At 47.6% G+C, this 25,320-nt stretch overlaps 1 long non-coding RNA gene across 22 annotated transcripts in view; it reads left to right on the plus strand.

The window, feature by feature from the left end:
• Positions 1-25,320, plus strand: part of LOC113264107 (uncharacterized) — a 248,283-nt gene that overhangs the window by 4,004 nt on the left and 218,959 nt on the right. For all 22 annotated transcript variants that reach the window (XR_008959256.1, XR_008959258.1, XR_008959260.1 and 19 more), the window contains exons 2-3: positions 4,724-4,867; positions 6,632-6,731. This is a non-coding gene — a long non-coding RNA (uncharacterized LOC113264107). The remainder of the gene's footprint in view (positions 1-4,723; positions 4,868-6,631; positions 6,732-25,320) is intronic.

The following is a 25,320-nucleotide window of genomic DNA, read 5'->3' on the forward strand; positions in this document are numbered from 1 at the left end:
CACGGTGCCACACAGCGAGTTGGTGGCTTTGGTGTCTCTCTAGACCTGAGTCCACCCTAGATGGGAACTGGGACTTGGGAGGAGGAAGGACAGACCAGCCGGTATTGTCCCAATGTTCAGCAGGGAGTCTGGCTGAATGGGCCCTCCTCACTTTAAGACCCAACCAGTGGCAGGAACAATGAGGCAGGACTGCCTGGGCTTCTTTGGCTGATGCTCTGTACCCACGTTTTCCTCTCTGATTCACCAGTTAAGTTCAGCTAAACACTTAGTGAGTAGTGTTTTGTGGGGAGGATATTTGGGTTAGACTTTGAGAGGTAGGAGAGGATATTGACAAGTAGAGGTAAGGAAAAGAGAGAGGGCATCACAGCAGAGAGGACCAGCAGGAGTAAATGAATGGATGAGACACGGTGGGATTTGTATCAGGAATAGGAGTTTCTCAGTTTGGTGTTAAAGCGGGAGGTAATTGGCGAGCGCATCTGGGGCCCCGCTGTCAAGGCCTTTGGGACAGAACTGTGCTCACCATAGAAGATCTTGTTTTCTCTGTGATGGTATTTAAGGGTGGGACTCCAGCACGCCCTTAGACTAGATTCGCCTTTGGAATTCGGAAACGTGGGAGGCCCAGCGCTGATGTGCAGGAGAAGGTGGAAGAGAGGAACGGGAAGTAATTAGTAGAATCCTGATTTGGTTTGCCATGCCCTGTAGAGGTGTTCTTGCTCGGGTGTGAGCAGGTGGGGCGGTGGAGGATAGAACAGCCCTTAGGTGATGAGGCAGTGATGTGTAGGTTGGGACAGGCTGTCTAGTTCAGGCTTTCTGTGAGTTCCAGAGCCTGAGTGGAAAACGTGGCTTCCACGTGGAGAGCTCCTCCTACTGCACACCCGCCCCCTCGGGGGCTGCCTGTCTGGGCTGATGGCACCACCTTATGGTCAGAGAGGGAACTGTCTGACCACATAGTGGACTCTTCCTGACTCTAGGGCCTGGGGCACTAATATTGGGTCTCCTACCCTCTTTTCAGTTTCCTTGGCAAATCAATTCATGCAGTCTCCTCATAACAACTGCTTTAGTTGCCTCCTCAAGGAAATCTCTTTTATTTATTTTATTTTTTAATTATTCTTTTTATTATTATATTATGTTAGTCACCATACAGTACATCCTTAGTTTTTGATGCAGTGTTCCATGATTCATTGTTTGCGTATAACACCCAGTGCTCCATGCAATACGTGCCCTCCTTACTACCCTTCACTGGGCTAGCCCATCCCCCCACCTCCTCCCCTGTGAAACCCTGTTTGTTTCCCAGAGTCTATAGTCTCTCATGGTTCATCTCCCCCTCTGCTCCCCCCCTTCATTTTTTCCCTTCCTTCTCCTAATGTCTTCCCGGCTATAAGGAAATCTCTTTTCAGCTTTTTGCTTTTCCTCCCCCATGCTTTGCTATCCTGCTGTGTGAGCCCCAAATCTACCCTCATCCTGGCTTCTTCGGCATCATGCCTGTATGAAGGAAAATGTGGGCAGACACAATAGCAAACTGCTGCTATCAGCCTCCAACATTCTTGAAAGCAGAAGTCTGTCCCTAGAAAGTCTCCATCTTTCCCCTTGTCTTCTTTCATTGAAGTGGTTGTTAAATTAGATAAACTTCAGGATAAAGGAGACTATGTCTTCAATATTTGGGTTTGTTAGTGCTACTACAAAATTGCTTTCTGCTAGTTTTTACTGTAAAAGTACAGGGCTTCAACAGTGTTATGAGTTAAGGCTTTTGTGGGGCTGGCTTGGAAACCTCACCATCGTTTATAATGTTATTTACCGAAGGAAAATAAATTCTGAGTTCCCCAAACAACCAACTCCCAAAGATTTGGAACGCATCACTTTTGTGAATTGGACATTTCCTCTGTGTCATAGATTAATAGTCAAAGTGTATTCATGGATTGACTGGAAACACGAAAAATGAAAAAGGGTTTTTAAAAAACCCCAAGAGAATAGGAACATTGTCTCCCTCACCATTAATTCATTTACTGGAAAGAATATAAAGCAGTACACGTCGGGTGTCTGATCGTGGTCTGAGTTTTGTTGGTGCCTTGCTCTGAAGCCTGAATAGTATTCCGGAAGTCCTCTCTGTTTTCCTTGGGTCATCAGTTTTGCTTCCTCATTGTGTGCCAAGACGAACTCCAGGAGAAAATGTCCCAGGCGAGGGGCTGCTTAGCCTCCATGGGGGCCACTGACGGAACCCACACTGTTGGAGAACTGCGTAGCTCTCGTGGCTGGTTTCAACGTTGGTCTGAGAACTGGTGGATTTCAAGTGGGTGAGGAAAGAGTCTTTTTGTGGGGTGCCTTTCCAGTGGGCTAGATTTTGAAAGTCTTCGTGAAATAATCAAATCTGTAAATATGATATAACTGTCAGTGTATAGTCAGGGTCCATTGGACCTAGTTTTGGTTTCTCAGTTTTTTTTTCCCTTTGGCAGTTCTAACTATTTGTAAAGGTTCATGTTTCGTGACTTTTGTTCTTTTTAAAGAAATCTTCCAAATATCAAAGAAAACATTTACTTTTTAACAAAAACAGAATAAGACTCATTCTCTTTTGAATTTACCATATGGGACCATCAGAGCCATTTATAAACCTAAGGTACTTCATGGGATCTTAGTGATCTTATATTTCTTATATGTTGAAAGACTTTCTATTTTATTATCCTAGGAATTATTTCATCAGTACTCATCAATTATTGCTAATTGTTTTATGCTAAAAACACTAAAATATTAAGAAAACAGAAGAGTGAGAGAATCACCACCTAGAAGGGTGATTCGACAGTGAAATAAACCATCACTACTGCGTCATCTGTTTTCTTATTACATTCCTTAGCGTATTACATCATCTCGCAAGAAGGTATAGAAGATGGAAGACACCATTTTCGTTTCTTTCACTGCATCCAGTTGAGAATCCAGAATCTTTCGTTTCCTATACAAGATGGTAAAGAGAAGAAAATGGACAAAAGAAAATGTTTTATCATAGTCAGACACATCAGAAGGGACAGCAGTGCTGTTGGCTCTAATAATGCTCATGAAATTGCTTTTATAAGCAAAATCTCAGACTATGAGTCTTACAAGATAACAATCTGGATGAATTTTTCTCAAACTTCTGAATCGATGAATAAACAGTATCTTTCCGAGGACAAAGAGAAACTATGATATTCTCATCCAGTTAGTCATTCGTCAGGAATGATTTCATCACCCAATATTTTGCAACAAGAACCTGGACCATCCTGTTTTGCTCAAAGTATGGGAGCCAATATTCTTTTTACCTCTTGTGGTGTTTGGTTACCAGAATGTCCCTGATACAGTTTGCAGGGAACAAATGATGAAGTCAGATGTGTTTACAAAGGCAATCAAAAGGAAATAGATGATATAGAAATGGAAAAAAAATATTGGACTAGTTCTTGCTGGTGTTTATACACATAGAAGTGCTTTGCAAGTTTGGAAAAAAGAAGATGCTCGTCTCTTTAGCAAATTTATGAGCCACCAGAGGTTTGAAAAGTAACTGGTTTTGTCACGCAGGTGCAAGAAGAACCAGAAATAGTGATAAGGTAGAACTTACTGGAGATGTACTTGAGATCTGGAATCAGTACTGAGAGGACGGATCTGTCCCAGGTTCCCGCATAACAGCTGATGAGCAGTTAGTTGCGTATAGAGGACATTGTACATTTTGAGTTTATTTACCTTCAAAGTCAAGAAAAAGGGAATGAAAATTTGCTTTATTTATTTATTAAAAGATTTAATTATTTATTTGACAGAGAGAGACAGCCAGCGAGAGAGGGAACACAAGCAGGGGGAGTGGGAGAGAAAGAAGCAGGCTCCCAGCAGAGGAGCCTGATGCGGGGCTCGATCCCAGAACACCGGGATCACGCCCTGATCTGAAGGCAGACGCTTAATGACTGAGCCACCCAGGCACCCCGAAAATTTGCTATATATAAACCATTAAATTTTGTAATAAAGTTTTATTAAAAAAATTTTTTTTGAGAGAGCGAGAGTGCACATGCGCTGGGGGGGGGAAGGGCAGAGGGAGAATCCCAAGCAGGCTCTACACCCAGCATGGAGCCTGATAAGGGCTTCAGTCTCACAACCCTGAGATCATGACCTGAGCCCCCATCAAGAGTTGGACGCTTAACCAGCTGAGCCACCCAGGCTCCCCAGATTTTGTAATAAAGTTTTAAACACTATCCCTTTATTATTATTTCCATAAATTACTCATAAAAATAAAAAGGCTCCATTGGACACTGATGGTAAGTGATGCTGACAATTTTTTCCTGGTGTACTGGGGGTTAAGGTCACCGAGGCAAAATATTAATAACAAAAATTAAGTAAACCCCCCGGTTGTAGTGTCCGTCCACTCCCAGCCATTTCCCTATCCCATCTTCCCATACATGCTCACCATTAAGGACTGATGGTTGTTTTAAAGCAGGTGATTTGAATGAGAGACATTGTCATATAGCCTCTCAGGTGATTCTCCCCTTTAGTGGAACTTAGTGCTTTTCAAAGTTCAATGGGGATAAGAATTACTGTACGGGACGCATAACGTGGATACTGTATTTTAATGTATGGTGTACAGGACTTTTAAGATTAATTTTGACCACTGAAGGCTTTCACTTTGAAACCTTTAGAACCTGATTGTCTTAGTCTCTCGGGGCTGCTGTAGGAGAATACCATCGACTGTGTGACTTACAAGCAGACATTTCTTTCTCAGGTTCTGGAGGCTGGAAGTCTGAGATCTGGGTGCCAGCGTGGTTGGGGTCCTGGTGAGAGCCTGCTTCCTGGTTATAGCTGCATATGGCTTTCTTGGAGTGTGCCTCAGGAGAGAGAGAGAGAGAACGAGAGCACGAGCGAGCAGGTAAGTTATAAGCTGGATGGTTTGGTGTGGCTGGGCAGGATGGTGTTCGTGGAGGAGAGGACTCACAATTGTGCGTTGACCAGGCCTAGAGCCCAAGGGCCTGAGGTGTCTGCCTTCAGCAAGTAACCAAAAGCCCGATGCAAAAGTCTTTAGCAACAGAGGCCAGCACATTACCCCCCATTCCAGGAAGTCCTGGGGTGTGGGGCTAGTGTGGGTGCAGCAGATGGATTGAAGGGGGAGACTGCTGAGGAAGGAACACGCTGAGAAATCAAGTGGCAAATTAGAGACAGAAAGGAAGAGGTGATTTTGAGAAGCTTGTAGGGACAAACTGGCAAGATGACCAGCTTGTGCACGTGAGGAGTAAGTGGGGAAAGTGATGGAAGTTTAGGACTCTCTTACCATTCCCTCCTGCACCTGCACCCCTGTCCCTCCCCAGCTTCTCAGTCAGTGCCTTCACCACTGTTTCTGGTTGCTCCAGCAACACCCACCCCCCACCAGGAGTTGTCTTTGATATGAAGATAAGTCTTTTCCTCCTTCTTTCATGCTTCTTTGTGGAATTTACCACAGACTCTTACTCCTGACTGCAAAATCCTTGTGCTTCCATTCACCTCCCTCCATTGCTACCACCCGGGTCATCTTTGTCTTGTATCCTGCTGTGGGATTGACCAGTTGGTCTTCTGCTTCTCCTTTTGCTCACCAGCACTCTCTCCAGTCCAAATTCTCTGCACTGTAGCCAGATTGAAGAAAAACCAAACCAAACCAACCGACAAAAATAAACCCCAGACCAAATCATAGCACTCAGTTGCTTAACTCTAGAAGCCTCCTTAGAATCAGTTCCACACTCCTGACCATGGGCTGGACGGCACTGCAAAATCTGGCCCTGCTGGTTTTGGAGGCCTTCTGGGAGCCTCTCTCACCCTTCCTCATTCCCTTCCAGCACCTTCTTTTTCTATATTGCAAATAGGCCAACCTCTTCCCTGCCTTAGGGCCTTCATGCAGGCTGTTCCCACAGATCAAGGGCTTTGCCCAGTTATTACCTTGTTTATTTACTTAAATTGTTTGTTGTGTCCTATTCTTTCTCCCACTCAAAATGAATTATAAGTGCCCTGAAGGAGATGTTGTCTGCCATGGTCAAAGTTCAGTCCTTAGCACCTGCTTGAGTCCCTAACTCACAGCAGATTAAGTGTGTTGTCTGGTGTGTGTGTATGTGTGATTATTGGGTGACAAAATGCCTCCTGGTTCCATTAGCAGAACTGGGACTTAGGGAGGGGAAGCCCAGGTTGGTGGGGAGGGGTGAGTTGAAGGATTAGTGGGTATCCTTCCAACTTTTGTGGCATTTCATAGTTCATCCAAGGCCCTGATCCTATACTGCTTTGTGCTGGAATTATTCGTAGGTTGAAAGTGCTTTCATACATATCGCTCCTTTAAACCTCTCTATAAACCTTGGGAGGGATAGAATTATTATTCCCATTTTACTGATGAAAATCTCAAGCTCGGAGATTCTTGCCCAAGACACACACAGCTGGAAAGGTCCCAGTCCAGAATTGGACATGAGTATTCAAGCTCCCAATTCTTTGTATTTTATTATCGTCCTGGAAGTCATAACCCACTCCTCCGTCCCTCCCGGTGAACAATAAGGGTTTTGGACCATATTGCAAAACACTTTCATTTTGATGCTGGTCTAAGTGATTTTGGTTATCTTGATGGTCAAGGAATTCAGTACCTATGTATAGATATGTAACACTTCGTATCTGTTCTCCCTAGGATCTTAAAACCTTGAAGAAGGCAGAACAACTGGGAAGAGAAAGAAGTAAAAGAGAGAAAAAATAAAAACCTCAAAGCAAAGAGATGGAAAGGAACAAAGGTAAGATTATAATCTAAAAGGAAGCCAAAGAATATTTTCCAAAACTTCTTGTTTTTTTGGCAAGGTTGCAAACTAAGGAAAAGGGTAACAAGATGAATTAGCCCGAAGCAAGACGGCTGATAATTGGTGAGAAAAAAGGGAGAAAAGCGCCCCCCAGACAGAGGACAGGAGAGGCAGGCCGGAGGGGGGAGGGGGCAACTCTGTGAGCAGCATGTGTTTGCTATCACCAACTGCGTGATGTTCATTGTAGGCCTGGCCTGTGGGGCCCGTTTAGGAGAGACAGAAAGAGGAAGGTGTTGGGCCCTTGGTGTCAGTTAGCTGATGGCAGAGATGAAGAATAAGGAGAGTTAATCTATGGGGTGTGCAGGTGGGGAATACCTTCTGGGTGGGTGGGGAGGGCAGGGGCTTTGGATCAAGATGCTATGAGGGTCCCATCTCAGCTTGATACTGATTAGCTGTGTGACTGAGGCCAGGTTACTTAGCCTCTCTGAACTTCAGTCTGTTGAACATAAGCTGAGGGATAATACCATGTACTTCAAAAGGTTGTTGTAGGATTAAATGAGATAGTGTGTCACAATGCCTTGCTCTGCCTGGCACCTGGCAGGCACTGAATAGCCATTGTTTCCCCCAATGTTCAAAGTAGGAGACGGTGGCCAATCTCTGACCCACATTCGAGTCTCCGTAGAAACTGTGACCTTCTGTTGCTTTGGGTACCCTGAGATCCTCAGAAGGCAGGAAACAGAGTTGGGGAGCTGTCCCCTCCTCCCACCTTGGTTCAAGTGGCTGCATCTAGATATGAGATTGGGGTGGGTTTCACCTGGGGGCAGCTGTGTGGGTAGTTTTTATTCGCGGGTTACTGTGTGCAGTAACTTCTCACATTTGCTTTTTAAAAATGCCTTAATGGACTGCTATAGTAGAGGGAGAAAAATCTTTCATTCGTATGTGTATGTCATTCAAATGGTATTTTTAAAGATTTATTTTTGTGTGTTCACGATGTTCTTGAATAATGTTTCCATAAGTACGGTCAAAGATAAAACTTGCACGGTGCGCAAAATCTGGTCATGCATATTTTAGAGTGTGACCGTCTTTTGGCCAGCCTCGGGCTCCATTTGCCGAGCTCTTCACTGGCCATGTTTCCTCAGGAGGGCTTGCTTGAGCTGGCTCGCCGGACCAGGAAACTTCTGAACACAGGCTAAGCTGATGGCGGTGTCGTCCCTCTCCCCTTTCCCGCCAAGAGCCCTGCTCTCTGACTGAACTGGTGGAGGCCAGACTCTTGTTTCCTAGTCATTTGTTCGACAGACATCTGATGAACGTCTCTGATGTGCCAGGTGCTGTGCTGGGCTCTGTGGGAGGTAGTGGTGGATAAGACGGGCAAGGTCGCTGGTCTCATGCAGCAAAGGAAGTAATGAGAAGCTACAGCGTCTGAGAGCCTATGTCAGGGAGGGTGGTCTGGGATGACCTCCCTGCAGAGGGACTGTTTTTTGAATGACACAAAAAACTTGAATGATACAAAACGACCGCCATGGGAGGGTCAGGAGAGGCTGCTTCCAGGCAGAAGCAGGTAAGTACAAGGCCTTGAGGTTGGCATTCAGTTTGGCTAGCTCACCGAACTGAAAAGAGGCCAGTGTGGCTGGAGCCTAGTGAGTGATGTCTGGAGAGAGGCAGGAGATGAGTACTTTGGGGCCCATGGCCAGGGTAAGGAGAATGCATGTCTTAGTTAGCTCAGGCTGCCACAACAAGATACCATATACTGGGCAGCTTAACCACCAGACACGTATTTTCTCCCAGTTCTGGAGACTGGAAGTCTGAGTTCAGGCAGCCAGCATGGTTGGGTTGAGAGCACGTTTCCTGGCTTGCTGATGGCTGTCTTCTTGCTGTGTCCTCACGTGGTAGAGAAAGAACGAGAAGAAGCTCTCCGGTGTCTGTTCTTATAAGGGCACCAATCCCATCCTGAAGGCCCCACCCACACGACCAAGTACCTCCCAAAGGCCTCACCTCCGGGCGCCTTCACAGGGCACCAAAAGGCACCCAAAGGTGTCAACTCTCAAGATTTAGAGGAAAACGCAGCAGTTGTGAATGCCTGCCTCTGTTCCTGCTCAGTCATGCTCTGCTCTCCGGATTCCTGAGTCAGCTTCAGATTGCAAAGGAAGACAAGTCTCTCACAGACCGAGCAGCCTTAGGAGTTGGAGAGCGGGGAGCACCCCCTCAGGAAAGCAGAGAATTGGTGGAAGCTGGCTAGCGAATGGCCTTCAGTCAGGCCTGACCAGACAGAGCCGAGGTTCCCTGCGTCACCCGAGAAGAGCCTTCCGTGCGGGCTCAGGGCAGCCCGGGAAATGACTCCTTGGTGTCCCTCCTTTTCTCACGCTCTTAGAAGCTCCAGCCTCTGGTGGCTTTCTCTGCCGTCAGGACGGCACCAGGGGCCCAAAGTGACTTCCTGGGAGCCAGGTGGTGAGGTCATCATGGAAGGAATGTGTCAGGGCTCTTTTGTTCTGAAGTGGATCTCTGTCCCTCCTGAGCCCCGCCTCTGGCATCACCCCAACCAGTCCTGGGGTCCTTTTTCTTGTCGCTGCTGCCACCGCTGTCCATCTGCTTCCCTTCTGTACAGACTGTTTTGCTTCAGTCTGTAGCAGTTTCTGCACATGGAGACCTGTTCTTTCCAACAAGTGAACGATAAGCTTCCTCAAGTCGGGTTCCTTCTGCGTGATGCTACAGTCCTGGACGCGCCAGCAGCTCTTGGTAAACATTTGTCTGTTGAATCACTTGGGGATTCTGACCCGTCCTCAATTAACCAAGGACCAAGGTGGGTCTGTGGCTGGGTCTGCATTTAAGCAATTTATGTCAGGATCACCAGCCATCAGTCGTTAGCTTATCCCCTCTGTGGTTTTTCGCCAGGCGTGCATTCCACCATGCAATTCCTTGCTTTCTACTTTCCTTTAAATTGGCGCATGTTTTTCCCCGACAAAATGAATTTCAGCAGAAAACCTGATAGCATGACTGTGTGTGAAAACTACTATCGCTTCCCATAAATAAAAGGTGATTGTAAAAAGAAATCCAAATCTCTGAAATAGAAAGCACGTGTTTCCTGCCCCGTGAATCATCTCAAGGAGTCTAGTAATCTGCACATCACACTTCGGGGGAATTGTGATTTATATGACAGGGGAGGATGCATTTAGGAAAATGACAGCCATCCCTGCACATACTTCTGGATCTCGGGCACCTTCCCGTCCCATGCACTGTGGGCATGACAGCCGGGGACTGCCACGTGCCACGAGTTGCACAGGGAGGCAGTGGGTGACCAGTGAGCAGTACTTTGGTGCCATTCTCCTGTCTTTGGAGACCCCCTGCTCCTTGACCTTCTGCCCCGCTGCAGGCTCCTCCTGGGGCTAGGACTCAGTCCTCTTCCTCCATTAGCTGCTCCTCCTGAGAACAGCTGTGGAGGACGGCAGAGGAGGGGGATGGGAGGGGACCGGAAGGGGAGGGGGAGGAGGTAGGAGTGGGTGCAATGGGAAGGGGAACTGGCTGTGGAGCAAAGGCTGATCAGTAGCTGCAGGAGAGGGCAGGATGCGGGGGTCGGAAAGGGGAGGGGAGGGGCTGAGAGGTGCGCCTCACAGCGGGAAAGTGGTTTTGGCAGAGAACCAGGAGACAGTGAAGTGTGTATTTGTCCCTTGAGCCTCCAGTCGCTGGCTGGGTGGACGAGCACAAAAGCAGCACTTTATTCTTCCACTGCAATATGTAACCCTCTGTAGGATGAAAGATTTTAAGAGGAAAAGGCAAGGCACGAGTGTAAAAGTAGTATGATTATTATTTGGGTAATGACTTTCATTCTCTCTGCGTTCGATGTTTGCACTTGGCTTAATGGCCAGTTTGGATCAAATGACACAGCAGATTGTCCCTAAGCCTCCAGATTCTAAGTCGGCTGTGTCCTGACTCACCGTAGATGCAAAGACTCAGAGGTGACAGGGACCTTGGTGGGGAGCCTCTCCCCAGAGCCCCTTGACCATGCCACTCCCAGCATGTCTGACCTCCCCAGAATCTGAACGTAAGTCTGGTGAGGGGGCTTCCTAGCAGGCGACCCCCTAGCTTCACAGGGCACGTGTAGCATCGTGCAGGCTGCTGATGCCCAAAGCTGCAGCCTCTGCCCTCTGAGCTCTGGGCTTCTCTGCAGACATCATCCTGGTTTGGGACCAATTTTTGCGAGGATGTTGGGAACCAGTGTGCCTGGGGGAGGACCTGGAGGAGGCATTGCTGGCTTTTTCCACCTCTACATCAGGTTGCTCCTAGGGTTGACCCATGCCGGTTTGCCTCCCGATGGGCAAACCAGCCACTATATATATATATGCTTATGGCCTGCATTGGAGTCCTGAATTTATCTCCTTGCTTTATGGTTTCATACAAGTCATTTCACCCTTCACACCTCAGTTGACTAGTTTGAATCCCAGCTTTGCCCCTTGCTAGCTGTGCGACTTCGGGCAAGTTGTTAACCTCTCTGTTCCTCCATTTCTCTGTCTGGAAAATGGTGGTAATAACCATACCTCTCTCTTAGGGTCGTGATGATCAAGAGACTTGACGTGTGCGAGTCTGTAGAGCCCTGAGAGCCGTGTCTGGTGGGCAGGAAGCACTGTGTGGAAGTGCGAGCCGTTGACATCATCTGGGGGTGCTGTCTCCACTGCCCAGTCACACTGGGCAGGTGCCCGAAGTGTTTGCTGGTGTCTGCCTGCTGATACTATGGCCACACTGGCCTTCCATTCTTGCTCTGAGCCTGGGCCTCTGATATCCTGATGCATGTGGATCATCTGATTTGCACCTGCCCCCTCCCCTCCTTTAACACCCTCAGGCACAAGACTGTGTCCCCCCACCCAGTCCTCTTGTCTTCCCTCCACCATCACCTCCCTCACCCTTTCTCCCAGTTTACTCCCTGTTATCTATTTCCCCACTTTCAGTAATACCCCTGATCCCATTCTATGCAGTGTCCAGGTGTTAACTGGACCCCAGAAGGGCTGGATCCTCCAGAAAGAGTCTTCTAGGCTATGTCTCTGTGTCAGTCCCTCCTTGACTGTATGTCCTCATGCCCTTGGCTGCAGACTTTCTCTCACACTTCCCCTGAGGGGCCGGCTCATCTGTAGTCCAGGGTCACTCCTGGCCCCTCGGTCACTGTGCCGCTTCTCCATGTTTAAGGCCTTTTCCGAGGACACCCTGGTCCTCCCCGCAGCCCTCACCTCTCCCCTCCCCTGTGTGGCCTGGCTGGTGTGTGTTGACGATCCGGTTCTGTCCCCTTGGTTTCTGGTGCTCGGTTGGATCCACTCTTTGAGACTCATCTCTCTGGCCTTTTTTCTTTTCAGTCTCTCCCTCTGAGACGCCACCAGTTACCACGGTTTTGGTGGTTTTCTGCGCTGCGTGTGGCTGTGTGTTGCCGGTGTTCCAAGTCACTGTACCCTCAAAACGTGGTGACCCAGACTCCTCGTCCTGCCCTCTGCTCTGCCTCCTCCTGATTTTGCCCCTGCTGCGGGCCTACCTCACCGCCCCCCGCCCCCCAAACCGCGCTTCTCAGTGTCCCCAGCCATCCCCAGGCTCCAGCCAGCTGGTGCTGCAACCTTGAACAAACCCCGGGGCCAGGCCCAGGCCCAGGTCCTCTTAGCGAGAGTCCAAAGTCCTGCCCCTGCTGACTCCCAGATAGCACTCCCGCTTTGCAGCCCCTGCGTTCAGCTCGCTGTCTTCAGCGCTCTGTCATGCCATCGTCTCCTGGGCCAGCCTGCCTCTGTGCCCCTCGTCCTGCTCTTCCTTGCTCCTGATCCAATGCCTCTTGTCAGGTTAGCTTTACGGATTAGCCCTTGGCCAGGTCACAGTACCCAGTCTTGACTCAAACGTTGATCTTAGTGTTGCTGCAGTGGTATTTTGTAGCTGTGGTTAACATCTGCACTTAGTGGCCATTAAGTAAAGAATATTACCCTTGAAGTTGTGTGTCTGTGGGGGGGCTTGAAGTCACCCGAAGGCTGTAGGAGCAAAACTGAGGTCTTGTAGGGAAGGAATTCTGCTTCGAGACTCTGGCATCGATGCCTGTGTGTTTCTAGCCTGCTGGCCCCTCCGAGAGTTCAGCTGTACCAGCTCCCCATGACCACACGAGCCAGTTCCTCCCAAGAAATCAGTGCGTGTGCATGTGTGTCTGTGAATTTAGATACACACATATATCTGTGTGCATGTATGAGCAGTCTCGAGTTGTCCTCGGTTTCGCTTTCCATGGCTTCCGTTACTTTCGGTCAACTGTGGTCTGGAAGCAGATGACCCTCCCTCCCATGTGTCATCAGAAGGTGGGGAGCAGCCTTCCGCTATGTCTCAAGGCCTGCGTCATTCACCCATGTCATCTCCTCTTGCAGGCGTTGTCATCTCATATCTTCACAAGAAGCGAAGTATAGTACAGTATTTTGAGAGAGAGAGAGACCACGTTTGCATAACTTTATCATAGTATGTTGTTACAGTTGTTCTGTTTTATTAGTATTATTGTTTGTCTTTTACCATCTCCAGTTTATAAAGTAAACACTATCATAGGCATGTGCACGCAGGAAAAACATAGTGTATACAGGGTTTAATACCACCAGCAGTGTCCGCATCCGCAGGGGGTCTTGGAATTTAACTGCTGTGGATGAGGGGACTTGCGTATATCCACATGTATGTATGTATTACGGGCTCTGTTTCTCCGGAGATCCCTTACGTAGCCCCTCCGGCATGGCCCAAGCCTCACTTTCTGGAATCCTTCTCTGAGTACCCAGCCTCCGGGAGCTGCGCCCTCCTTCCATGTCTCTCGTGCAGTGATTGTCGGGATGTCCCCTTGACTTGGCTCCCATGGTGTCTGGTGGGGTTACGTAGCTTTAAGGTTGTGTACCCATTTCATATTCGTACTTCTCTGGAGCTCCCTCAGCTCCCAGGGAGAACAGGGCACATAGTAGGTGGTTACCAGATATTTGCTGGCTGAATGCATGTGGTGGGACTCGGCAGTAAGTTGGGGATTATAAACACTTCCCTGGATTCGCAGGGGGAGAATCAAGAGTATCTAGCCCAAGGTCATACTTCAAAGAGTTGGCTTATTCTTTTCGTATTTGAGGCCTAAGGCTCTAAAATATACCTTAACTACATTTCTTTCCCCTTGTTCTCCCTCTCCCTGCCCAGCATGGTTTCCAGAACATAAAATACAAGTTCAGACATGGCAGAGGAGACCAGAACATGAAATTCCTGAGCTTTCAGATGGTTATTTGGTTGGTAGACACAGCTCGATTGTTGTTGTGCTTGGTAGAACTATGTCTTGCTCATGGTGGGATATTCTGGGATGTGTCTCCTAAGTGGCCATCCCTTGGGTATCTTCAAGTAGTTCCAAGTGGAAAACCACACAAGTGCCCATATAAATGCAGACAGCTGAGTGGACTTCAGACTAGTGGCATCCTTGGGACCCGGAGGCCAGCCTCCACCATGTAGGCTGGCCCCTTCTGTGTCCCTGGCGATGCTTTACCCCATGACCTGGCAACCACGGTGAACATTCACTCAAGAGGTTCCTGCCTTGAGCTAGGGAGCTTTTCAGTTTTAACAAAAGCCAAGGCCTTCCTGGAATTTTCTTTTTAAAGTCCCAGTACATAACCCTGCTTTACCTCTACTGGGACTTTTTGGAATTGACAGCGCTTTCTCTTTTAACCAAAAACACCACTCTTCTTGGTGGGCGAGGCGGAGTTAATGAGCACAAGGAAGGCATTGCAAATGAGTTTTGAAATGGCAAAAATTCCTTTTATTTTGTCGTTTTTATGGAAAGGTCAAATAGTTGAAAAAAAAATGTCCTCGATGGGGAGTTATACTTAGGGTTTACAAAAAAGCACACTTTTTTGATAAAATATGAACTGTTTGAAAGATTTGTAAGAGTCTAAAATCCTGCATAGCCCTTCAGAATTTGAAGCAGCAGGAAACCACTGTGATATTTTTAAAACAAGTATTTATAAAAGTAATTGGGTACTCTTGATGTGGAATAAGGAGGGAAAAAAACTGCTAAGGAAGCTATATTGGACTTGACATAAAAGCGAGGTATGTAATTTGGGAGCAGAACGAAGGGTGAGGAACGTGTTCGCACAGTACCTGCCGGCCAGTCTCGCTCAGAGGAGCTGGAGGCAGCAACGAGTGCGGCTGCCCCCCGGCGCGGGGAGAGAGGGCGGCTCTGCGGGGCCTGCGGGCAGCGCCAGGTAGAGCAGCTCACTGCTGAAACCCCAGTTTAAAACTCCGAGGCCCTCTGAAACTGATGACATGCAAACAGGACAGAAAACACATGTTTCTGAGAACATTTTGGTTAAAATTAAAAATGTGGCAGAAACAGTGCCAATAATTTACTCGAGAATATCTGAACCAGATGCTGCTAGCCCGTAATTCCGAGTAATTTGCCAAAATTATGTATTTACTTTAATCCCAGAGATGAAGCTAAAATATGCATGGTTTTTGTTATTTGTGATGCAAAAAAAGAAAAAAAATCTGAGGGGACTTCAGCACATATTGGAGAGAGAACGAGAAATGGACAGGATGTCTTGAGCTGTGGCTCGAACCTGCTCGAGGTTAAGCAAAGGGCTGTCAGAAATGGATCCTCAGAAAGCATGATACCCTAGGAGGTTAGGTAGACATTTTTGAGTAGGTAATTTATGAAATGACAACTTGCATTAAGACCGTGTTTCTCCTGGTGACAGCTCCCGAGCAGCTCCCACTCATGGGCATATCATCTTGCTGATGTGAGGCCAAACATCTGGATGCAAATGGAAAAAGAAATTGGTTAGCTCTCTGGGTTCCTGTTCTCCGTGCAGTCAGATAATCGAATAGTGGGGCCAGTTGGTCATTAGACAACAGTTTTTTGTTCCTGTTTGGATAGCATCTAACTGGACAGAGGCAGTTTAGTGTAGTGGGTAAGCATGCAGGCTTTGAAGTCAGACCTCCTGGGTTTAAATCCTATCTTTGGGGTGCCAGTTATAGGGTAGTTCCTTAAGTTCTCTGTGCTTAGTGTTCTCATCTGTAAAATGGGCACGATAACGATATTTACCCTGTAGGGTCTTTGCGAGCGTTAAATAAGTTAATACAAGTATGATACCTGAACACCGTAATTGTCCTCAATAAACGTTACTCGTTTTCATTTCATTTCATTTCACTAGTATTTGAGAAGCATTGAGACCTAGGGGAGGTCCTTGAATTTATGCCTTTTGTCCTTTTGACAATTAAGTAGTGTTATTTGGAGGGGGAGAGGTTTATTTTTTTTTGTGAAATATACAAAATAAACTTCACCTTTTTCACTATTTTTTAATGTATTGAACTATACATCAAGTATATTCACATTGTTGTGCGATCATCACCATGTCTACAGAAGAGAAATTTTTTAAATTATAAAAATAATCTCTAGAATCCATGGCTGACTGTTCACACCTCAGTTTGGCCCTTGTCATCTCTCCCCTGCACTGTTATACTGGCCAGGTGATGGGCTTCTTGCTCTTGTCTAGTCCATATATGGCTCTAGAGCAGTCTTTCTAAAATGCAGATCTGATCTCTGTTAGCCTTTGAGGATCTTTCCACACCCCTCACACCGTGTATCATTCCTACAGGGTAAAGGTTGGCCTCACCAGCAGGCCTTTTCGGCGTTTAAAACTTTATTCCTGATGGCCCGGTACCTGGTAGGCTCCAAGAAGTGTTTGGGGGCCTCTGAGTATGTGCTGCCCTGGGGATAAGGGATCCAGGAATCATGCCCATTTTACAGATGAGAAGTGGTGTCAGCTTCAGCCTGGGATGGTGCCCCACTTATGACTGGGTGCTCTTTGGAGTCTATCTTATTGTGCACAATTTGTGGGGTACCAGGATCCAGCCAACATTCTCTGCTTCCAAACTCCTGCTTGGGGTTGGCCCTTGCACGCACAATGGTGCTACCAGTGAGTTGGACTCAAGGAGATGTGGGTTCTAGTCCTGCCTCTGCCGTTCATTTGTGGCGGGACCTGACTCTCGTCTCTCAGCGCTTACATGAGGACATCGGGCCTTGCTGGTCTCTGTGGGAGTGGGTGAGGCCTGGGAGGGTGAGGGGTGCTTCCTCAGAAGGGGGGAGAGACATGGTCAGAGGGAGAAAGACAGACCTTCTTATTTACCACTTTGCTTGGTGATCTGGTACCTGCTCACATTCAGAAAACGTGCAGCCCAGGGGCTGGTCCGGCGCAGATGCCAGGTAGGTATCTGTGGAGTAAAGGGATGGTCTTGAACCTCAGCGACACTTTGGACAGTCACTCACTGGTGAACAGCACTCTTTTCTTCGGCTCTCATAATGGACTCCCCAACGCCATCTCCCTCTGCATTAGCTATTATGCCCCGCATCCATTATTTTGGAAATGATCCCAGAGTTCTCCAGCTTTATGGGTGGGACAGGGATCTCTGTGGTGGGGTGGGACTTTCAGATTCCCCCGAACCTGCGGAGAGGCTGCTCTCCCGCTCACTTCACTTCCACATTAAGCTGCTCCTGGGGAAGGCTTTGCCTGTTGTCTTGAGTCTAGAAAAGGCTGCAGAACTACTTTTTTTTTTTTTTTAGTACTCGAAAGATGCTGTCAGGTTGTTGATGTTAGAGCCCTGCTTGCTAAGAAGTTACTACCAGGTTTCGCCTTTCTGGTGTTTGCTTGGTTCCCGGGAAGGCACCCAAAGTGCGACCCCATCCCATGGAGTCAAGAATGGTACCACCTGTAGGACAGACCTGAGTGATGTGTGTGACCGCTGTCTCAGCTGGAGGAGCCCAGCTCAGGAGTGCACGGGTTAGATTGTACACCCCAGCGGAAGGGGAGGTTGGGGAGGCCGCCTCCCTTTGGTACACAGACAGTTGGACCACACAGGGCTGCCTGGGCCCCTGCTTCACGGCGATGGTCAGACCCTAGGCATCTGCACGGAGGCTGGAATGAGCAAGCTTTTTCCTTCTTTCAAATCTGAGGAATGTGTGAAAGGCGAGTGTCAGACCAGAAAGGAGCGCCATTAACTGTGCCTCTGGTGCTGCCAACCGGCCTGCCCCGCCACAACCCTGCTTGCTGTCAGTGTGTCAACAAGTCGGCCAGAGCCGCTCTGCCCGGGGCCGTGCCGGGGGAGGCACCAGGAGACATCTGCTGCCTCCAGGCAGGGCGGAGGGCCGGCTCCCAGGAGGCCGTTTATTTCGGAGGAGGAATTTTGCTGGCGATTAGGCCAGGTTGCCGCTGGGAAAACACAAGTGCGTTGGTGATGGTGTGGGCAGTCAGGCTTCCTGTGGGTGTGGCCGCTTGTGGGGCGCGCAGGCGCACGGGCGCAGCGCACGGACGCGGACGCGCACACGCTAGCATGTGCGGACACATGCGTGCACCACACCCTCACGCACGTAAGTGCATCCTGGGCACACGTGCCTCCCACAGAAGCACATGCCCGCACGCACGAGCACGTGCTCACACACACGGGGATACACACTCACCACGCCGCTCCTTTATTAAGCCGGCGAACTTGGAAGCATCAAACAGCCTATTTATAGAAACAACAAAGCTGGCAAAAATCAATAAAATAAATGCCAATGCAAAATTTTATCTTTTTCTCTCTACTCCACCTCTATTAACACTTTGTCTTTTCCCTTCTTTATTTGTCGTTCTGCTTTGAGAAGACAGGCCACTTCCTCCTCTTACCTTGTAGGCTTCGAAAGCTGCCCTTGAGTGTGATTCTCAGCTCTCTGACCAGAACGGAAGTACTCACTCTGCCTTCTCATGACACAGTGTCGTTTTATGGCATCTGGAATCAGGCTGTCTAGACTCATAGGCCAATTCCGACACTTACTGGCTGTGTGACCTGGGGAAAGTCACCTAACTTTCTGTGTCTCAGTGTCCTTGTCTGTAAATGGGGATAATAATAGCCCCATCTTTTGGGGAGCATTGTGAGAATTAATAAATGCTGAGCCCAGTGCTTGGCACGTAGTAAGTATACGGTGCACACTAATGATTTTTAGCTGGCCCTGATTATTTTCTGGAGATACTCTTGGCTATCTTGGAGTTTTAGCCTCTTGCGCTCAACTATGCAAGTTTTTGTGTCTTTCTTTTCCACGGGAGCTGGAGAAGAAGGAACCAGCAAGGTTAGACATAGACCCCATGATTTCTTTCTCCAATCCATGGGCATCTGTCTACCTGACTGCCCCTGTTTGTACCCTTTGGAGCTATAGTTGGGATTATTCCTAATTTGCTTTGCATGGTTCCTTAGCAACACTCACTAATATAGGATTAGGTACAAAAATACTTTTGGTTAGAATTTCAAGGATCTTGATTTATTATAGACCATTGCTTTAAAAAATAATTACTTTGATTTCCCCTTCCTTATTTCAAAATCAATTGTAAAATATTTAGGATACCTAGATGATCAGAAAGAATAAAAGTCACCCTCTGTCAGCATCTTCGTGTATATATACTTTTAAGAGTATATATACACATGCACCTGTCAAAACAGGAATCATTGTACATGTCCTTTTTGTGAATAGCTCCCCCCACATTTCACAATGTCCATCTGCCTGTAATGTTTTGAAATGATTTTTTAAAAAGAACATGATATTTCCAGTCAGATGAAGTGTGGCTTCTCCAGGAAGAACGTGGTACCTGTGTACGCTCTTCGTGGGGGGGACGTGGCTGTGTGGTGGCAGAGGGCTGGATCGGCGGGTGCGTGGCCACAGGGGCACCCCAGCAGTGCACACCTGTGGGAGGGGCAGGGAAGATGCAGTTAGGTCACGAGTGGGAACAACATCTCTTTATCCTGATTTTTCTCCTGCAACCAGAGTTGGCTTTCAGCCCAGGTGTGGTGGAATGGGTGGACGGCCTGCTGCCACTGTCATTTCTGGACACTGGGGCAGTTGCAGGGGAATGTGAACCCCTTGGGACCTGGACAAGGAGCAGAGGGGTCCAGGGCTGACCTTCCAGGGAGGCAGGCGAAGGTTAGGCACGCAGACACTGGCACCAGACTGTCTCTGTTCAAGTCCTACTACTGTTGCTTGTTAGCTTTGTGACATTGGGCAAATGGCCTCCTATTTCTCTGTGCCTCAGATTTCTCATCCACAAAATGGGGATCATCACTGTAGCTATCTCCCAATGCACTGTGTGCATTAAGGTAGCGTGCACGTACAAAACGTCTTTAAAGCCAGCAATGGTGAGTCGAGTCTTGCCTCAGCACGGCTCTGATCTCTTCTGCTTCCTTCTTCCCCTGTTAAGGACCTTGTTACTTTGGGCCCACCTGGATAATTCAGGATACTCTCTTTATTTTAAGGTCAGCCGATCAGCAACCTTAATTCCATCTGCAACCTTAATTGCCCTTTGCTGCATAGGGTGACATAGCCACAGGTTCTGGGGATGAGGATGTGGACATCTTCGGGGACCCTTTTTCTACCACATCTACAACATCTGTTGTCTTGAACGAGTCTTTGTGTCTTCTGTAGTGATTCATCTGGGGTGACGTGCTTGGAGCGCATCTCCCTCCCCAGCCGTGAACTCCTGGAAGACTGAAATTGTGTCCTGTTCTTGTCTGAATTCTCTATGACCTGATGTGCAGACCTGGGCTACGGGTACCCCTCTAGGTGTGGGAGAACTTTCCAAGGGGCTATGGGCAAAGGTAGTTTTAAAGGGACCCATTTACGAATGCACCTGCTATGGAGGTCAGTTTTCCTTTTCTCCTACGCTTTCCAGATACTTTTCTCTCACTTTCACAAAGAAAGACTCAGCCTTCCCTCACCCTGAAATATATAGTGCCAAATAGTGGCATTCAAAATACTGGTGTCTGAGAAGCCTCCATACCTCCCTTCATCCTAATTAAGACACGTATTTTCAATAAATTGTATGTGTGTACTTAACACATATGAAGCAACCTTTGTGATATATCTGTTTTGCCTTGATCAAACGTGTACAAATAATAATTGCAATGATGGCTCAATCCAGAGGAAGAATTTTCAACACCCAGAGAGCCCCATTTTGTAGAAAAGAAAGAGTAAATGAGAATTTCAGTTTCTGTACATTTTTCTTCCATAGAATTATGATAAGGTGAATAATTAACGACATGCTACCATAAAAATTATATTACAATGACATTGTGTAAGGAAAAATAAATATGCTTTCAAGGAGGAAAAAGGAAAAACTGTAAACTTTTCTGACTCCTAAAGAAGAGTTTGTTTATGTATTTTTTAAAATAACTGATGTGGGTATCAAATTGCTATGGCATTTAAATTCCATTGGAAACATTTAAGAGAGTGATGTAACAGTTTTATATTGATAAAATGTCAATATTTATAATACAGTAGGAATTGCAGCCTTTGCATTGTTTAAATTTATGATAAAAACTTTTCGATGTTAACCAAAAATGTGCAGGGGCCTACATAGTATATGAAAATTCCTTTAGGAGGAATATGAGCTGGAATATTTGAAGACCATCTGCTTCTGGCACCTTCCACGTAGTAGGGGCTTCAAATGTTTGTATTCGAGGAGGGATTTCAGTGAAGTTTGTAAAACATTAGAAAGGATAAGAGTAGAGTGATCATACAAGCTTTCAATGAGAAAGTTTGAATGAATAACATTCTCGGATGGATGGCTTAGGTGTGCACCTCTTAGCAGCCCAGGAGCATCTTTGGGGTCTCTGTGTGTTTCATTGTCCCCCAAACAATCAGCTCTTCAGTTCTCTGATACCAGTTGGGGGGGGGGCCCACAATCCCCTTCAGTTCTGACACCAACTGTGAAGAGGGGCGCAGACCCTGCAGGTTGACCTCAGTCCTCCAACACTGCCCCCACTCCAGGTGCAAATGGGGTCCCCAGGCTACCTGCACTTCTGCGTGACTAACTACACATTTGTGGGGTTTCATGACCTTCATGCCCCTCCACTTCCATAATTTGCTAGAATGACTCATGGAACTCAGGAAAGTGCTATACTTAGGATTATCGTTTTACTTTAAAGGATACAAGTAGGGAATAGCCAGATGCTAGAGCAAAGCTGGTGAGGGTGGGGTAGGGACAGAGCTTCCATGCCCTTTTTGAGGTACTATCTTCCCAGCACCACCACGTGTCCACTAACCTGAAAGCTCCCCTAACCCTGTTTCAGAATTTTGGTCAATTTTATTTCAGTCGGCACGACTGATTAAATCATTGGCCATTGTTGATTGAGCTCAATCCCTGGTGGCACTCCCCTCCCCAGAGGTGAGGCTGTGCAGGGTTGAGGGGAGTTCCTTGGGCATCCAACGCCTATCCAGCAACCCTTGAGGGGGCCTGCTAAAGGTTACCTCAGCGAAAATTCAGGTATGGTCAGCGGGGCTCGTTAGGAATCACAAAAGACCCCATCACTCACAGAATTCCACAGTTTTTAGGAGCTCCATGCCAGCAACCCAGGACAAAGACCATATATATATGTATTATAACTCAGTGGGATTCTAAGAAATCATTTACTTTCTTTCTTAGTTTGAGCAGTTGGGGATTGGCTCAAGGTAGCAGGGGCAACTGTGACTTTATGGCCATTGCCAAGTCCCAGAGGAATAGCATGTGGGAAGGGGATTTGGGGCTCTCGTTAGAGATTTTAGTTGTTCATTTACCCAACTGACCAACCAACCAACCAACTCACCAACTTTACAGAGTGCTAAGTGCTCAGCTAGGAGCCCAGGGGCCTGGAAGTAGAGGTCAGAGGGGAGGCAGGAAGTACACAGTTGATTTAAGTGCAATTCCTGTCCCGGAGGAAGCTGCAGTCCATGGTGAAATGCATGGCCTCTTGCCTTCCCAAGCTTTTCCTGGGGACCATTTCTTTCTGCTTTCCTTTATTCCTTTTAGGATCATGTTTCGCTGATAGAGCTTGCCTCTGTGGAAGGGAATTTTGCTGCACACTAGCAGCCATCGGGAGCTGGGTCTCCAGCCTGGCAGCTGTTCCTCCTCTTGCCCTCTGCACACCCCCCTGGATGACTCCCGTACCCTCCCTCACCTATGCTCCGGGTTGCCTTAGTCTCTTGATTCCTCCTTAGCAGGAATGAGTCCATTTTTAGGAGTGATGAGTGGATGGAAAAATGTCACCAATCACTCATGACAGATGTCGCCAAAGCTTAATTAAGACCAGACAGTTTCAGCTCAGCGACTGTGGAGATGATGTCGAAAGAATGCTGGACCACAGAGCAAAGATTCAGGGTCTCAGGCAAGATTCTGTTATCTTTGTCTCACGTTTGTGCGAAGAGGTCCGCTTTACAATGTGGGGAATGCAAAACATATAAGATGGAGTTTCTGCCCTCATGGAGGTTATAATTACACATTTAAAAAATTTGTGTGTGAAAAGAAATAAGATAAAACATGACATTGTATTCATACTCCTGCTGCCTTTGCCTCTCTAGAGGGGAGCGGGGGCAGGGGGTGGAGAGAGATAGAGAGAGAGGGAGACAGAGAGAGAGAAAGAGAGAGGATTCTGGAATCTGTCCCTGGCTGTTCAGGCTCTGTCTTCTCTCTCCGCTCAGGGAGGCTGTGGGTCTGCCAGCTAGGCTCTGGAAGAAGGTGTAGGGGGTGAAGGCATCAAGAGCCTTAGGCTAGGGTTTTGGGAGAGATTCTGATGGGGAATCAGCCAAGGCTGAGCTGAGGAGGGAGGATGCTGAGAAAGGTGTGGGGTAGAAGGGACAAGAGCTGAGGAGGGGAGTAGTGGGGAAAGACGGTTTGATTGAGTGTTGGTATGGACTGTGAATTAGATCCCTTTTGAGCTTCTAGAAGTTTGGAATGATTTTTCTGGAAAGATTGGAATGACTTTGAATTACTTTTGGTTTCTAGACCACATTTTCTAAAATGTGGATACTGGAGCAATACAATAAAAATAATAACTTCCAGTTTAGACTGAGGCCAGCAACGCTATTGGAGAATATCCTCAAGATGAAATGTAAATTGAATCAAACAACTCTTATGTTTCCATTTGCACTTGAAGTGAAATACCATCTCCTTTCGGTGGCTTCAGGATAGGCCTCTGTCCACCCCTCCCAGGACATCTCGGGCCATTTTACTCACTATGCTCTGGCCACACCGGCCTTCTGTCAGTCTCTGGGGCACTGTCCACTCAGCTGCTTGCCCGGGCCTTTGCACAGATTGCGCCCCCAGTCAGCAGTGCCTTTGTCCCTGTTCCCACTTCTCTACCCTGCATAATATGTTCTTCCCCATTCTTCAGGTCTCAGCTTAAATCTCACCACCTAGAAGGCCCCCCTAATACCCCTCTGATCTAAAATCAGTTACCCTGTTATTATTTCTTACAGTATAGTATAGTGGGTGGCCCCCAAAAGGTAGGTCTTGGAAACGTGAATGTGACCTTATTTTGAAAAAGGGTCTTTAAAGGTGTAATTAAGTTAAGGGTCTCGAAACGAGATCATCCTGGATTACCTGGGTGGTCCCGAAATCCAAAGTGTCCTTGTAAGAGACAAACAGAGGAGAGACACATGGGGACAAGACTTGAGCAGGCCATGAGGCCATGTGACAATAGAGACCTTTGCCTTAAGTGCCATAAGCCAGGAAACACCTGGGACCACCCCAAGATGAAAGAAGTAAGGAATGGTTCTTCCTAGCGCCTTTGGAGGGAGTGTGGCCTTGCAGACACTTTGATTTCAGACCTCTGGTCTCCGGAACTGTAAGACGATCAATTTCTGTGGTTTTAAGCCACCCAGGTCAAGGTACATTGTCACAGCAGCCACGAGGGACTCATACACAGCATCTGGTTCCTTTCCTTCATCTTGTTTATGACGACTTAATTTCACATCACAGACTTGGTGATCTGCTTATGCTCTACCTCTCCCTCCCCCTCAGGACCGCACGACACTGTCGGATCCAGGTCCTTTCCGTTCCCCACTGTATCCGCAGTGTCCAACACAGTATGTGACACACGGCCGATGCTGGAGAGACATTTATTGAATGAATGAAAATAAGTAGCACACCTCGTTTAGAATTGTTGACGAAAACACCAGCTTCTTGGAGAACCTCAGGCCCATTGAGGGTGGAATGTGTGCTTCTCAAGTACCTGAGGTCACCTGCAGATACCAGGTGACAAAGGAGTGCAGCTAAGGGCTGCAAGGGGTAGAACCATTCCCTCTGAACTTGTGCCTGCGTGTACTTTTCCTTGCTAATCCTTTCTTTATGGAAAGGGAGACATTTAGCTTCCCGTGGTCCTTGTCCAAATGACCCCAGATGACAGTGTGACAGGGACAGCCTAGCTCTGGGCTTGGAGGTGACGTGCAGGAGGCCTGGGCGCAGCACGTTTCAGCAGGGGTCCGTGCCGAAGAAAACACATTCTTTGAAGAGAAGGGTAACTGTTGAAGGCTTTGTCTAATGTGAAGGCAGAGGGGATGGACCATTTGAACTGGTTTAGTATTCATGATAATATATGGTTCAGGACGCAATAAAAGGGTATAATTCTATTGAGGGATTCCACTGAGCTCATAAACCACGGGAGTGTGGCTCGTCAGCAGAACGCAGAGATTGGGTTACCACGGAGCTTGTCAACAGGGACCACTCGGGGCTGTTGATCACTCCCAAGAAAGGATTATCATGGGGCTCCTCTGGACTGCAGGCCTAGAAAAGTCAGTACCCAAATA

This window comes from Ursus arctos, unplaced genomic scaffold (genome assembly GCF_023065955.2).
Source record: "Ursus arctos isolate Adak ecotype North America unplaced genomic scaffold, UrsArc2.0 scaffold_15, whole genome shotgun sequence".
Taxonomy (NCBI): domain Eukaryota; kingdom Metazoa; phylum Chordata; class Mammalia; order Carnivora; family Ursidae; genus Ursus; species Ursus arctos.